Source organism: Podarcis pityusensis (genome assembly GCF_964106645.2).
Source record: "Podarcis pityusensis genome assembly, chromosome: 8".
Taxonomy (NCBI): Eukaryota; Metazoa; Chordata; class Lepidosauria; order Squamata; family Lacertidae; genus Podarcis; species Podarcis pityusensis.
The window spans coordinates 28,823,838-28,839,497 of NC_138033.1; the positions used below are offsets into that span (position 1 = coordinate 28,823,838).

Genomic DNA, 15,660 nt, shown 5'->3' on the forward strand with positions numbered 1-15,660 from the left:
CTACCTCCCACCCACCCACATTGCTTGAGTAGGGATGCTGTTGGAATGCATCTCCAAAACCACTGGTCTTACAAGCAGGTGACAGAGCATTTAGGGAGTGAAACTTGCCACGTACCCACAGGTCTAGCTGTGTCACATCCACTAGTGTGGATGAAATATAGCCGGATGTACCTATGCAAACAGTTGTATACCTGCACAAGTTGCAATTCCACATGAACGTTGCAGCAGAACAGCAAATGACTGCCTAAAACTAAAAGACACCATTCATGAAGGACCTAAGCTCTTTTTGAAGCCATCGAAGCAAGCAGCATTTACCACATCTTGTGGCAGTGAGTTCCATAAGTTAAAAATGTGTTTTAATAAATACTTCCTTTTTCCTCTTGTGATCCTGCTCCTAATCTACCTCACTCTGTAGCACAGAGTTCTAATACTATGAGAAAGACAAATTTTACATTTTACAACTTTACACACAGCTTATAGTTCTATAACTCCCTACCATCTTGCCTTTCTCATTTCCCCCTAAATGTCAATGCTACAGAAGTTTTAGACCAGAAATGGGGAACTTGTTGCCCTTCAGATGTTATTGGACTCCAGCTCCCATCAGCCTCCAACAAACATTGCCAGGGGTCAGGAATGCTGGAAGTTGTAGTCTAGCAATGTCTGGAGGGGATCAAACCTGCAACCTTGGTGTTATCTGCACCATGCTCTCACCAACTGAGCTATGCAGCTGACTTGTAGCCCAGCAATATCCGGAAGGTGACAGGTTCTCTATTTGAGAATGTTATCATTTATATGTCTGGGGAATATTTGTGAACGTTGCAATATGTTCTGAGTAAAACAGGCGCTGGTTTATATTTTTGTAATTGTGTTGTACTTCAACATATAGTGTAAAACAAGCGAGCTGCACAATATGCAATTAACTTCAGTTTACTGAAATGATGGGAAACAAAACATTTTTATACAAGTGAATCATTTTAGCTCTAGGGGTACACTTTGTAAGGAAAGGCATTTGGTTGTACTCAACAGCACAGCCTTTGCTAGCCTTTTCCCCTCCAGATGTTTCGGACTTCAGCTCCCATGAACAAAGGCTGACTGGCACTGATGGAAGCTGTCGTCCAAAACATCTGGAGGGAAACAGGTTGGCAATGGTGCCTGCTAAAGCTCTTTCTGTTTAGAGAAGCCTCCCCAGACGTAGGCCTGTAGTTACCTAAATTCTACTCAAAGTAGACCCACTGAAGTTACTCAGTGTAAGTTAGTCATATCCATTGCTTTCAATGGGTCTATGTGGAGCAGGACTAGCCTTGGATACAATCCATATATTTTTATTATGCACATTTGTTTTTAAAATCTGTTTATTTTTATGTCTGTTTTTAAAGTCTGTTTTTATGGTTATTCTTAATGAATATTTTATGCAATTTTATGTAAACCCGTTAGATATTTTCTCTTGATTAAGCACTACATAAATCTTGCTAAATAAACAGAGAATAAAATGCTTCCACTCATGCTAGCCAGAGCACCCAAATTTCATGAATCCCTCCTCCCCATCTATTACAGCCCTCCATATTTTGCGACACACACACACGAGAGAGAGAGAGAGAGAGAGAGAGAGAGAGAGAGAGAGTGTATTCTCTGGAAATTCCATAGCTGTTGCATTTACCCAAGTTTGGTTTACTATAGGAAATGAGGTCACTGGAAGTTTATTGCAATTTTGTAATATGTGTTGGACGTATACATTTTAAAAACTGTGCTTGACAAGCAAATCTACTGCCCGACATCAGAACTTCAGACAGAGACAGCTGCCCTCTCCAGATGCTTACAGAGCCCCATACTCAGCTCTCCTCCCTGTCTCTCTCTCTCAATCTTTATGAGAAACTGCCATTTCCCTTATTTTTCACACATAGACCTAGGGAGCAATCCTATGAGTAAGTAGCTGGTGTAAAGCAAGCCGGTGTAAGTTAAGCAGGTGTAAAATTGCACAAGATCAAAATCCCATTCAGCAGCAGAAATCAAAATCCCATTCTGCCTAAGTCAGGGAGGGGCTGGGGAAACAAACCTTTAAAATAGGGTTGTAAGACAGGTTAATGAGTCACGTGACCAAGCCTACCATGTCACTTTTGGAGGTCTTACACCAGCCTTGGCTGATCTCCAACTGAGCTAGTGTGAATAAGCTAAGGGTGGTGGGAATTGTAGCTCTCATACCCTCCAACACATTGAAGCCAATATATGGGACACCATCTTCCCAGACACCATCTTTCCATTTTTTATCATGAGAGCATGGCACCCATTTTGGTTGCTGTGATCTCACGATTTTGCACCATGGTCGTCCCCCTCCAAAAAAAAAGCAGTTTGGGGGGGGGGGCAAAGCCCAAAACACACATTTTGGGGCACCACACAAGATCACTGCTCACCAAAAAGAATTTTTCTTGGGGGAGAATCATGCAGTGAAATTGCGAGAGACCACGGCAACCAAAATGTCTGCTGTTCTCTCACGATAATCAATAGGATGTCCTGATATTTCTGAGAAACTTGTGGGGTATGAGCTTTGTGTGGGGCAAACTACAGTTTCCAAGATTCTTTGGGGGAAATCATGTGCTTTGAATGTGCTTCAAATGTATGGTGAGTATGTAGATTGTGGTTGGCTTTTCTCAAGAAGCAATCTTCTAAGTATTCGGAACTATTAACATTCCTCCATCAAATCCAAGACTCTGCCCAGGTACTGCTTTAAGGCAAACCCACAGAAATATCTTGATGCACTGAAATCCAATAAAACCCATAACATGCAACAGAATTGTGTTTTCTGAATTGCGTTCAGCTAATTCCATTATAAACTGTGCAGATCACATGCATCATATCTCAAAGTACTCAAAGGATAACCTTTGCAAACACAGAGTTTTGAAAGCACATTTCAACACCATGGCTCAAGAGTTAACACTGCTATAATTACAATACTTAACACCTATAGAATGCTTTCCCTGAGGGTTCGAATAGATTCATAACCACCATCTCAAAAATCCTCACAATAGCTTCATATTTATAGGCAAGACTTGAAGAGATTTGTGGTTTGCTTAAAATCCAACCAGTGCATTCAGTAACTGAAGGGAGGGGAAGGGAGGTTTGAACTGGGACTTGCTGGCTTACTGTACACACACTTGGCCCCTATGCTGCACCACCTTCCTTTTGCAAAATGCAGCCCAATCCTGCACATGTTTACCTGAAAGTAAGTGAAGTGGATTAAACTGGACTTCCTCTCATGCACAGGATCATTTGCCTACATAGAAAGAGCTGTCTTCTTATGGGAATGGAAGGAAGGTTACGTCCTAAGGCTGGGCGTCTCCTCTTCAAAGTGGGAGAGCTGGCAAGTCCTGGTTCCTGGAACAGGCTCTCTGGCTTTAGAATCCCTCTTGGCCTGTGAGGATTGCCAAGCCCATCTAGTAAGTTGCTGTGCCCAGCCGGGGTCCCTGGCTTCAACCTCTGGCCTGCCATGACCCCACATCTGACTTGACTCCACCACTTGGCACAGACTGAATCTGATCCGCTTTCTGCTTATGCATGCCTGGGTGGGCCAAATCCTGCGAGCGAGTGCTGCGCCCAAGCTCAGCATGTGGCACCACTTCCTTTCACGTTTTTTAGCTGTTGACAGGTATGCATGGAGGAATGGAGGCGAGCCCAGCTTCCTGGTCTATTTCCCACTCTGGAGCAACACGAAAAGCATGAAGCAAAGCATCCTCAACTGCTGCGTGCCAAGCATTGCCCATGGCAAGAAGATTAATGGGTGGGCTTTGGGAGAGCACTTAAAAGAAGAAGCAGTGGGATTAACAGGGATTTAAGGAGCCCAGACACTGTTGCCAGTGAGCAGCTGATATGTAGCCGGTGGCTCACAACCTCCGTTTCCCAAGAAATGTTGCAGCGGGGTTGTTTGACAAGAAAACGACTAAAGGTTTTGTGTGTGGTTGTGCTTTTGGAGGGGAGGGAGAGACTGGGGGTGCTTCCAAGACAGGGGCTTAATCTGCAAACGTGTTGTTGAGATGTCGCCAAGGAGTCATTGGCAACAGTCATTGGATTTTCCCTGCAAAGGGTAAATTGGATTACATTTTGGAGGGGGGGGGGCAATGCAGGCTGCCATTTTTGATGTTGTTGTAGACACTGCTAGGTGAATATGTCACTTTTCGTTTTTCACTTTCCAGTTCTCCACATTTCTATATCAATTCATGATATATATATTTTTTAAATCATCAGCATTTTAGTGTAAATTACTCCCAATGTACACATTTTTGTATGTATTTTTTCCTAATATACAAACATTTGCAAATGATTTCCCCTAGTATAATGCATTTTTGTACACCACTGTATTTGCACTAATATATGCACACTTTAGCCCAGTACATGCATTTTGGATATATTACTTGGCTGTAGAACTGCACTGCAAAATTTGGAGAAGTGCAAATTTTGAAGGATAATTGCATTTCAATTTGTGTATGGTTTTGGAAAATGCAAATTAGGTAAGTTCAGAATTTTTTTACATTTCATTAAATGTATACACAGCTTGATTGTAACAAATCATCATCATCATCATCATCATGTCACAGTGGTTTACAAAAAAAATGCCACCTGAACTGAATCCCTCCCCAGCCCCTATCTCTAGTGGTGGCTGCTTGGTGACTTGCTTTGACTTAGACCTGGGGCTCTCCCTACCCTGTTGGCTTTTGTTTAATAACCATGTACAGTTTTCTTTCTTGGTCACTGTGGTTCTTTGTCTCCATATCTCTGTTGGGGAGAGGGTTCCAGAGTTCTGGGCCTCTGTTAGGCTGTCTTGATGTATTAGAAAATTCTCCCAATGCTACTTCTATGGACCTAGATCCAAAGGCAGGATTGGAACCAGTGCCTCCAATTCCCATTCCCCAGAGCCAGACCAGGAGGATAACACGGTCGATGGTATCAAAAGCCAACGAGAGATCCATAAGCAAGAGCAAAGTTGCACTCCTCTTGCCCTGCTCCCTGCAAAGGGTAACCAAGAGCCACTCAGTTCTTCCAAGGCCAGGCCTGAACCCAGATTGGAATAGATCTAAATAATCTTGTCACCCAGGAAAACTACCCTGGGATCACTTTGATATGTTGAAGAGTGGTCTATGAATGTGAAAATAGTAATAATAGATAAATTTATCAGGGATCCATGCCAACTGTCTTCTTGCCATGAGCAGCCATTGGAACTGCTGTATTTAATGGCCACAAGCTGCTCAGCACCAATTGCTTGTGACCACGAGAGAGAGAAGGCTGCTGTGCCTTCGAGCCTCTGCTTATGAGATTCCCAGAAACCTTTTGGTTGCCTCCTGTTGAATAGGAAACAGGATGCTAGGGTAGCTGGACCTTCACTCAGATGCAGCAGAGCTTTCATTATCTTCTTGCTGAGTTTGTGAACATACATATGCAAGGAGGAACACAAAGCCCATGTCATTGTGTCATTGTGGAGTTTTACAGCTCTTGGCTTGAAGGTCCAGAGCGCTAATCTAGGCTACCATTTTTGCTTCTATAACAAATTCCCAATCCTGCTTCCTGTCCTCCAGTTTGAACCATTAGATCAGAGGCCACAAACATCACATCCACAGGAGCCACTGTGTTGGCCAGTACCTCCTATGGATGCTTGCGGAAAGTCTTGGTAAATATCCCTCGGAAATCCACAGTACAAAAGAACAGTTTCTGTTTGTTCTGGCTCTGCCTCTTGCACATTGAGCATGCCCCTTCAGACATGCTCACATGTATCTGGGTGCCAGAATGGGAAACCCACCTTCCCTTCAATTTTGAACCATGGAGCGGTGAAAAGAATTTCTCTTTGGCTACATACACTATGCATTTAAAAGAATATCATATCACTTTAAACAGTTAAGAATTCTTGGAATTTTGTTTGCTAAGGGTGCTGAGAATTGTTAGGAGACCCTTATTCTAAGGTTACCAGATTTTTTTCCAATGAATCTGGGGACACTTTTCAACTTCAGTGGGAACGATAGGATTTTGTCAGGGGAATGATTTGTAAATCTGCGGACTGTCCCCGGGAAACGTAACCTTACCTTATTCTCTTCACAGAACTGCAGTTCCCATAATTCCCTGGGAAGAGAGATTGACTGTTAAACCCCTCTGAACAATGCAGCTCTGTGAAAGGAAATGGAGTCTCCTAACAACTCTCAGGACCCTGAACAACATGCTGTTCCTAGGATTCTTTAGGGGAAGGGATGACTGTTAAAGTGGTATGATAGTGCTTTAAACGTATGGTGCGGATATGGCCACAGTCAGTGAGTGTGGCCTTGACTGATTTGGTTGCCATTTTGTGATATGCCATGCCCCCATGGCAGCCATTTTTAAACTAGTGCCCATGACACTTTCTAAAACTTCCAAGTGTGTCTACAGTCCCAAAGTGTTTGCCAACACCTGCACTAGATCATGAGAGACTTCTGCTTGAGAACCTCTGTCTTTCTTCTTCTGCCACCATCAAGAAGAGAAGGCAGAATCTCACCCTAAAGACCACCCATGCAGTATGCATTATTTTTATAAGCTCTCAAAAACATCTTGATCTCCCAGTAGAGGACCACAAAAGTAACTGGAGCTTTCTCAGTGCTTAGAGAATGCCCAATGAGAAGAGTTTGGTACGATGAATGTTCAAGATATTTGACAGATTCCTCAGGCGCATATAAAATTCCTGACACTGTTGCTCTTCAGCCCAAGAATGTATAACCCACCCACCCTGCTGCCCTGTCCGCTGGTGGATGCCAGGGGTACACGCTCCAAATTTGCATTTTGCAGGCATTAACACGAAAAGCTGGTGCACTTTGCAAAAAAACAAAAAAACAAAAACGTTGTCGAGAAGTAATCCTTTTGGCACAACCCTCTTCAAATCTACCCTCTCCCTTTGAACAATTTTGGCGAGGGAAAGGTTTATTTATCTTGGCAAGCCCTTTACCTCCTTCAGCATCTGCATGTAAAATAACAAGACTCCTTTAAAGATTTCTAAACCCTGCAAACAGCTACGCCTCAGGTGGAAACAAGTTAGGGCAAAGGGGCACCTCCTAAGTCAACACCACTTTAATGAGGAGCACAATGTCATGCCCTCTCCATCACGAACAGATTGCTCTAGGGGGGATAGTGCTGCTGCAGCTCACACCATCTGCTCTGTACTACAGCTTTCCTCAACCTGGTGCCTACTAGATGTTTTAGACTACAACTCCCATCAGCCCCAGCTGTCATGGGTCCCTACGGGCTGGCTGGCCTGATGCAACATGATTCTGGGGAGGGGGCCAGTGGGATCAGAAAGGCCATGCCAGAGCCTCAGGGGCCCAAGGAACCACTTGGGAGAAGGATCCTGGGGAAGGTCCTAGTGGGGGAGCTTCTCTTCTTCCCATCCTGTCTCTCCATCAGTCACCCAGGCATGCCTCTGCCTCCAGAGTTGCCAGGGGCTGCTTCTGACTCAAGACACCCTGCTTGTTAGGCCAAGCCTGCCTCCAGAGCTACCAGAAGCTGCCTCTGGCTCAGCTTCTGAGGAGGAAACTCTCACCTTTTCCACCCCCATCTGCTCCAGAGGAGTTGCTAACACCTCAATTGCTTAGGCCAAGCCCAGCCTTCCCAAAGAAGTGCCCATTTGCTTGCCCCGTCTATGGAACAGAGTTCTGCTTGCTGCACCAATCCCAATATAACAGGATCACAGAGGCCGCATCACTTTTTCTTAAGAGTGCTGTACCAATGCATGAAATGGGAAGGTTTTGGACCAGTCACATTTTTCTGCAAGTCTTGGCATTTCCTGAAGCATGCAAGAAAGGCACCACAGCTAATCACCCTCCTGCCTCCCCACCCCATCTCTCATGTTGTGAACAGACAAGCATTGCCTAGATGGAAAGTGCAAAAGTCCTTCTTTCCAGTCCACTCTACTCACAAAGCAGCTGGCTGTGAGTGACAGCTTAAGTGACCAATAGAAGCCTTTGGAATAAATAAATATATAAACAAATCTAAACCAGATTTCCCAGGAATTAGGCCGTAGGATATTTGCTTGAAATAGCTCTGGTATAATTCAAAAAAGTAGGTGCTGACAGGAATAGCAAATGTACAAAGCAAAGAATCTCCTTTCCTTATTTTTTGCCTATTTGACGATCTCCTCGTTAGTCTGCTGAAGAGCATTACAATGAACTGAATCTCTGGCATGGTTCATGCAGGAGGCTTTTTAAAAAGCCTCCACATGGTCAGAAGCCTCTGGCTGGCTGTAGCAGCTACACGTCTTACAGCACTAGAGAATAACAACCTCCTATTTTCCTCTCGTCCTGCAAGCGTCCGCACAGAAGCAAAGGGTGAAGGGTGATGCCAGAGCTGGAATGGAACTCCTGAGGGACTGTAGCACCTATAAGTCAGAATCAACAGCTGCTACAGATAGCCAGAGGCTTTTGCAATGGTATCTATTTACCAGATTATATTTTATGGTCCCTGCCCCAAGTAAATCATTGTCATTATTTTTTCCTGTCACCGGTGTTTTAGTACAATTTTGTTAATGTGAATTTGCTAGTGTTGTCATGTTTCAGAGTTCTGCTCCCTCCTTGGGGTCTCTTGCAAGTTTAAGACCTAAGGGGGAAATGGCTCCACCTTGCATGTAGTGCACATCAGTGTTAAAAATCCATGCACATGAACACTAATGCACCGTTCTATGCAGCACCAACCCTGATACTTCACATACAGACTACAGCTGCTGAGCAACCTTTTAAACCAGGCATCCCCAAACTCAGCCCTTCAGATGTTTTGGGACTACAACTCCCATCATCCCTAGCTAACAATACCAGTGGTCAGGGATGATGGGGGAACCTTTATCAGCCTAAGGGGTGCATTTTCTTCTAAACAATCTTGCAGTGGGCACATGTTTAGGGTAGGTGGAATGATTGATGTAAATTTTAAATATGTATAGTAGAGTAGCTTCTATACACATTGGTATGCCTCCTCTCTATCCTCCATCTGGGCAAGCAAGAGGCATTATCAGAGTTTGAAGACATTTTGTTGGCGTCTGTCTGTCTTGGGAGGCAATGGAGGAGTGTGCCTTTGGGGGTGAAGTCAAACTGTTGTTAGGTTACAGCTGCTGTGGCTGTAGAGACCAACACAAGAGAGACATGTTTTGTCGCAGCTGGGGCAGATTAAGGCAACCCACTGTGCTGTTGGAGGTTCACCATGGGGTTTCTTCTCTCTGCACTCCTCCCAGCGGTCATTCCTCTTCTGGTCACTGCTGTGGATACATGGCCTGTCTGTCTGTCTCCAGGTACTGTGGTTATCTGCAAGCGATTCACGCATGGTGAAGTTGATGTTGCCAACCTTCAGACATACTGCAGCAAGGCAAAAACACTGATGCAGGGTACAAAGCAGGGTCAATGAGTGGTGTGATCCTGGGCTCAGGTCTCCCACTTTTGGCCTAGGATGACATCGGAACAAGCTCTTCAGATTTGTCGCCCAGCCAGCAAGTTTTCAGCCATTTTTTCCCATGGGAAACCATTTGGAATGCAAGAGAAATTTGTGAGCATTAAAAATAATTTAAGTCACTTAATTGTCATTTTTTGGCAAGAAGAAAGAAATGTTAAAACCCCAAGCTTGTGTTTTCTGGCTTGGACAGAAGACTGTGCTGAAATCTTTGTTCTTACTTTAGGATTTTTCCTCCTTTGAAATGTTGCCCTTAAAATAAATATTGGTACTTTGTCAACATAAGTTGTTGAGAGGCTCTTACAGACTTTGGAAGATGCCATACATTATTGACATTTCTATCATACCCTTTTTTTCAAGGAGCTTAGAGCAGCATACAAGGAGTTACCCCATTATATCATCACAACAAGCTTATGTATTAAGGTTAGAGTCTCCAAGGTCACCCAGGAGCATATATTTTAGCATGTCTCCCCATATATATTAAATTAATACCCTAATATTTGTGTGTGTGTGTGTGAGAGAGAGAGAGAGAGAGAGAGAGAGAGAGAGAGAGAGAGAGAGGTTTTGCTAGTTGCTGGTTGTTGTCTCTTGATCACGCTCCAGGGTGACAAGTCAAGAACTGATCACTAAATCACTAAACCACTAAACTGATTGCTAATTCACATAAATCACCAAACCACAATGCAATAAAACGGAGAGGAATGAAACTATTCAACCAGCTGAAAATACACTGCCACTCCCAGTAATAGCGTTCTCACAGTGTTGAGGGAGAGGAGGGGCCATTTAGATTCCAGATTCAGTCCCCCCCCCCCCACTTCCCCAATCCAGGTTGAATTGTGAGGGCAGGACAGGGATCAGGCAGAAGGAGAATGCGGGTGCAGGATACACTACGAAACTGCCCTATAATTAGGCCATTGGTCCACCTAAGTCAGGGACAGCCAGTGTGGTGGCCTCTGGATCCCATTGAACTACATTTCCGATAATCTCTTACCATTGGCGTTGATGCCTAGGATTCATAGGAATTGGAGTCTAACAACGTCTGAAGGGCCCCCAGTTCCTCGTCCCCAGTCTATCCCAACTACTCCAGGGGCTTAGGCATAGGTCTTCTCCGGCCTTTAAATGGGGGTGCCAGGAACCAGAAGGATCTTGACAAGTGGGGCAGAGCCACTTTACTGGCATACTGGCAGGTGGGTTCCTGCTGAGAGAAAGAGGGGCAATGTGAGGTTGGTGTGGTGCAAATTCTCTGCTGGAGCCAATCCAGCACAATGACACTGCGCTGACTCCCCCACAGCCTTATCCCTCCCAGTTGGCAACAGCAATGCACCTCCCAGAAAGCTAACTTAGTGGCTCTGCCCCACCTGCTGAGCTGTTCCTGCCAGGGTTTTAATTTGGGGCCTTTTGCATGCAAAGCATGAGGTGCGTCACTGAGCTTTGAGCCCTCAAGTGCACGGATGTGTGGGGTTCAAATTCAGGCATCAAAAATAAATACTGAGAAAAGGAAACGTAAATGATTCATACTTTCTGCCCCCTGCATCTCACAACATCCAAAGCCATCCTCAGTAAAAAAAAAAAAAAAAAGTTAAAGAGCAGGGCACATCTACGAAACCCAAGTACTTGCAAATATGAATGTGGCCATAATGAAGTAAAAATATTTTCTGTAATGTTCCTATAGAGACTTGTATAAAGTTACTTTTTGAATATATGCAGGTAGGGATGTTGGAGAATTCTGACAAAAACAGAAGCGGGAATTAGCAATGTTTGCTTATTCGTCCCATGATCAGAATGGAAATGAATCCAGTGAATACGATTGGTATTCACTTTTGTTGCTGTCAGTACACAAACAATTCATAATTGGTCGTGTGTGTCTCCCTCCCTGACACAATTTGCATTGGGATTTCTTTGAAATGAATGGAGTGGAAGAACAAAATGACAATGAAATTTATATAATTAATTACATAATTTACTAAATTTCACCACAGTAGACCGTGAGATGAATAACATAATTTTTGGCAGTAGACAAACTGCAGTGGAATGGAAACAGTGCTGCATGCAGTAAATACAGGGTGGAATGTAAAATAATGCCTTCTGACATACCTAGGTGCAGGTGGGCAGTGTGAAACCAGTATTGGATGTCTGTACTATATGCTATATACTACAGATGCCTTTAAAAGAGAGGGACAGAGACCTCACCTGGGCAATTCCATGTCCGGACTGAAGCTTCAATGTGTGCAAATGGAGAAGGTGGAAACCACAGGTTCCTCATAAAAGAGAGGTGTCTGGACTGAAGTAAGCTGGAAAAGGAGGGGTGTATCTAGTAAGCTGGAAAAACATGTCCTCTCTTTCTCTCTGCTTGACTAATTTTACTTAATTCGAACCAGCCACTAGCCTTGAAGGGCCACTTGGGTGGAAAGGAGTTGACTCTGAGGGAACACACATCATTTCAAGACATGTGTCTTCACTTCTTTGGGGAAAGAAATGGGGAGGCAGGCAATAGGTAGATTGGGGGGTGGTTGCAATGTTCTTTTGGAAAACTAGATATATTAACATGGTTCTGGCATTTTTCCAGAGTTCCTCAAAGGCAGCCTCTAGGGACAGCAAGACTTTTGCTGGATGTCTCATTTTGTCTACTGACAGACGGCATGACTGGAAATAAATCCACTTACTGGCATATTGTAAAATTCATCATATGCCCAGGGGAACCCTATCCACCCACCCATAAACTTCCTGCTAGCAAATCTGATTGTGGCTTAAGAACAGTGGATTCAAGACAGACTGTTCTAGCTCTCCCAGGCTGTCAGGCAATTCAGTACGCATCAGTACCAGCTCCTGCTCTGTTTCCAGGTGCAAAAGGCAATAACAGCCAGCGTGGTGGGGCTACTGATGGGCAAATACAGCAAGCCCTCAGTTTATGAGGGCACCACCCTTAAAGCCAAAATTGTGTATCGTCAAAACACATTGGGTGTCAAAATCTTTTTTTCCGTGGGAAAAATGCCAAGTGCGTAAAGCTGTATGTGTACAAGTTAAATGCACACAAGTTGCAGGCTCACTATATGTCAATTTCAGTTTCTTACCATTGCTCATTTTTCCAGCATTAAGTTCAGTTCTCACATTTCCACATCAGTTTGTGATTTTTCAAAGTTATTCTGAAGATTCATCTGCATTTTAGTAAAAACTTTTCATGAAAATTCACCAGTGTTTTGGCAATAATTTCTCCTAATATACACATTTTTTGAAATTTTGCAAAGCACATTTCCCTAATATTTATATTTCCCTAATGCATGTTATTTTCACTAATATATGCAGTTATTGGCACACTTTAGTTTTGTATATGTGTATCATATACATTACTTTGCTGGACAAATGCACAGCAACATTTGGAGAAGCGCAAATTTCATTTTTTTTTTTTTAAATAATGTTTATTAAAATTTTCAAAAATACAGAAAGTAAAAAGTTAAAATACATTCAGAACCTTATTTTCATATATCCACTTTCTGGGACTCCCCCCTTCCCCCACCCCTATCATATTCCTGTTTCATATTGTTGGCTCCACAAGCTCTCAATTCTGATTAAAAACTTAATTTGTTTAGACCATTGTTCGAATTTAAAATTTCTACACTCCTCATCAATACCCTTAATAAAAAGCCAAAAGTTTCTTTCCCAGGGCCCACCCCATTTTTATTCCACAATTTCCCTTTTTTTTTTAATAATAAAGACTCCCCACATAATAAAAATATCAGAAATAAGAAATAAAAGATAGAATAGATGAAACAAAACCAGTTCAAAGAAAGAAATTGACAAGCCTTTGGATTTTAGTTCTCCCCCTCTGTCCCCGGTTTAATTTCCCCCTGACCACCAAACCATGTTATCCGCCTGGAATTCTTACAATCCATAAATCACCTATTTTCCCCCAACTCCTTGCTGGTTTTTTTTTTTTGTTTTTTGTTTTTTCCCTTACATAATTTATTTTTTAAAGCACTTAGCTTCAGATCTTTAATAAAGCTCCCCCCATTGTTCTTTCCAAATTGTAGTCCAGTTTCCTCTTGTTCCGCTGCTGAAACGTTCTAATTCAGAAGCTTAGTAAGTCTGCAGGGATTATTGTTATTCAGGAACAAAAACTTGCGTTCAGTCCCTTCCTTTCTTCAATAGAAAATTCTATTGTCTCCTTTAGCTGTACACCCTGTAGACAAAATATTATTTCCGTTTTGCAGCTTTCCCAGAAGATAACCAGTTCTATAAAATTCCAATGGTATTTTTCCACTTACAACCATCTTTGTAATGTCCCGAAACTCCTCTAGGGGGATTATTGTAACTTTGTTTTCTCTAGTCCAAAAGTCCGATTGTTATCCATGTTTTCGCCATTTTGTATCCAAGTTTTAAAAAGTTGTAGCAAATTGTAACAAATTTAGCCAGCAAAGTTCTCATAATAAAATCCTCTCTGCTTTCCGACTTTGACAGCTACTTTGACAGCTGTCAAAATCTCCGACTCTTTTCACCAGGCTCTCTCTTCAATCACCCCGGTTCCCAGGGGGGGGGTTACGTTTCTTCTCCCTCAATTCGTCCTCCAGCACAGTTCTTATAATTTCCCATCGTGGAATTCTTAGGTTTTATCAGCAATACAAATCTTTTTGGACCTTGGTTTCCCCGTCCTTGTCTTAGAAGGTTTACAATAGGGGGGGGGACTGACTTCCTTTTTGGATCCCCCCCCCGCTCGTGTCCAAATCGAAAGGAAATTCTTTTTTTTTCCTCCTTTTAAACCCAGTTTCCAAATTACTCACGGGTTGTTGTTAAAAAGTCCGAATTTTCAATGGAAGAAGTCAGCGCTCTCCGCCGGATGGCATGCGGCTGCGCTCGGCAGGGATAGCAGAGGACTCAAAGCACCACGCTTCTCCCCGGCACCCGATCCGTAGCCTTTAAAAAGGCTCCTTCACGAGTCGGGAGGGCGCTGACGGTGCCAGCCGAGTCTCCATGTCCACGGCCCTCGTGGCCGTGGTTTTTAAGGGTCCCCGCATCGCCGGTGCGGTAGGACCCAGCCCCTGCCGAGCAGGCTCCCTCCGGAGCTCGGAGGGAGTCCGCCATTCGGCGATGGCGCCAACCCGGAAGTCTAGAAGCGCAAATTTCAAAGGGTGGTTGTGTTTTGGTTCAGGTATCATTTTGGAAAGTGTGAATTGCTTGGCTCATGAGGACTTTTTTTAAAATGGCAAGCTGATGTGGAAATGAGGAGAACTAGACATAAGACTGGAAAAATGAGAAACTGAGAGAGCTTGAAGAATTGTTGTTGTTGTTGTTGTTGTTAATTCTACCCTATGCTTCCTTCTGAAGTTCCCAAGGACAGCAAGCATATACCATATTTTTTGCTCTATAAGACTCACTTTTTCCCTCCTAAAAAGTAAGGGGAAATGTGTGTGCGTCTTATGGAGCGAATGCAGGCTGTGCAGCTCTCCCAGAAGCCAGAACAGCAAGAGGGATTGCTGCTTTCACTGCGCAGTGATCCCTCTTGCTGTTCTGGCTTCTGAGATTCAGAATTTTTTTTCCTCTTGTTTTCCTCCTCCAAAAACTAGGTGCGTCTTGTGGTCTGGTGCATCTTATAGAGCGAAAAATACGGTAATTAAAACAGTAACATTAAAACTCTTTTAGAAGTTCTAAAAATTGTTTTAAAACAATCACCTTCTCTCTCAGCCAATGATTTTAGGGTTGCCAAGAACCTTATCTCTCTGTCATCAAATGCCTGGGTAAACAGGAATGTTTTTAAATTCCTCCTGGGGTTTAATATTGAGGGCGGACATTCCACAAATGGGGAGCTATTATGTTATGCTATGCTGTTCTGGGTCGACACCAACCAGGCATCCCCAAGTGGCAGCACCATCAACAAGTCCTCCTCTGCTGGTCACAGGGTCTAAGATACTGGAGAAGGTGCTTGGATCTCAAGTGATTTAGGGCTTGGCATGCTAGCACAAACACCTTGATTTGAGTCTTGTAGCTCACTGGCAGCCATCACACATGCTCCCATCAGGCTGCCCCACTTACCAGCCTAGCAGATGCATTCTATACTCCCTGAAGCCTCCAGACCATCTTCAAGGGCAGCACCACATACAGCACATTACAGTAGTGCAGACAGGAGGTCGCCAGAACATGGAAAACTGAGGCCAGGCTATCCCAGCCCAAGAACAGTCTAAGATGGACATAAGCACTTGTACTCACAGAAGCCACCAGAGACTCCAGTGACAAGTTGGA

General features: G+C 43.6%; 1 long non-coding RNA gene across 1 annotated transcript in view; it reads right to left on the reverse strand.

The window, feature by feature from the left end:
* LOC308483991 overlaps nt 1–15,660 on the reverse strand; it is a 66,124-nt gene that overhangs the window by 3,970 nt on the left and 46,494 nt on the right. Inside the window, exon 5 of the long non-coding RNA XR_013989853.1 lies at nt 11,620–11,720. This is a non-coding gene — a long non-coding RNA (uncharacterized lncRNA). The remainder of the gene's footprint in view (nt 1–11,619; nt 11,721–15,660) is intronic.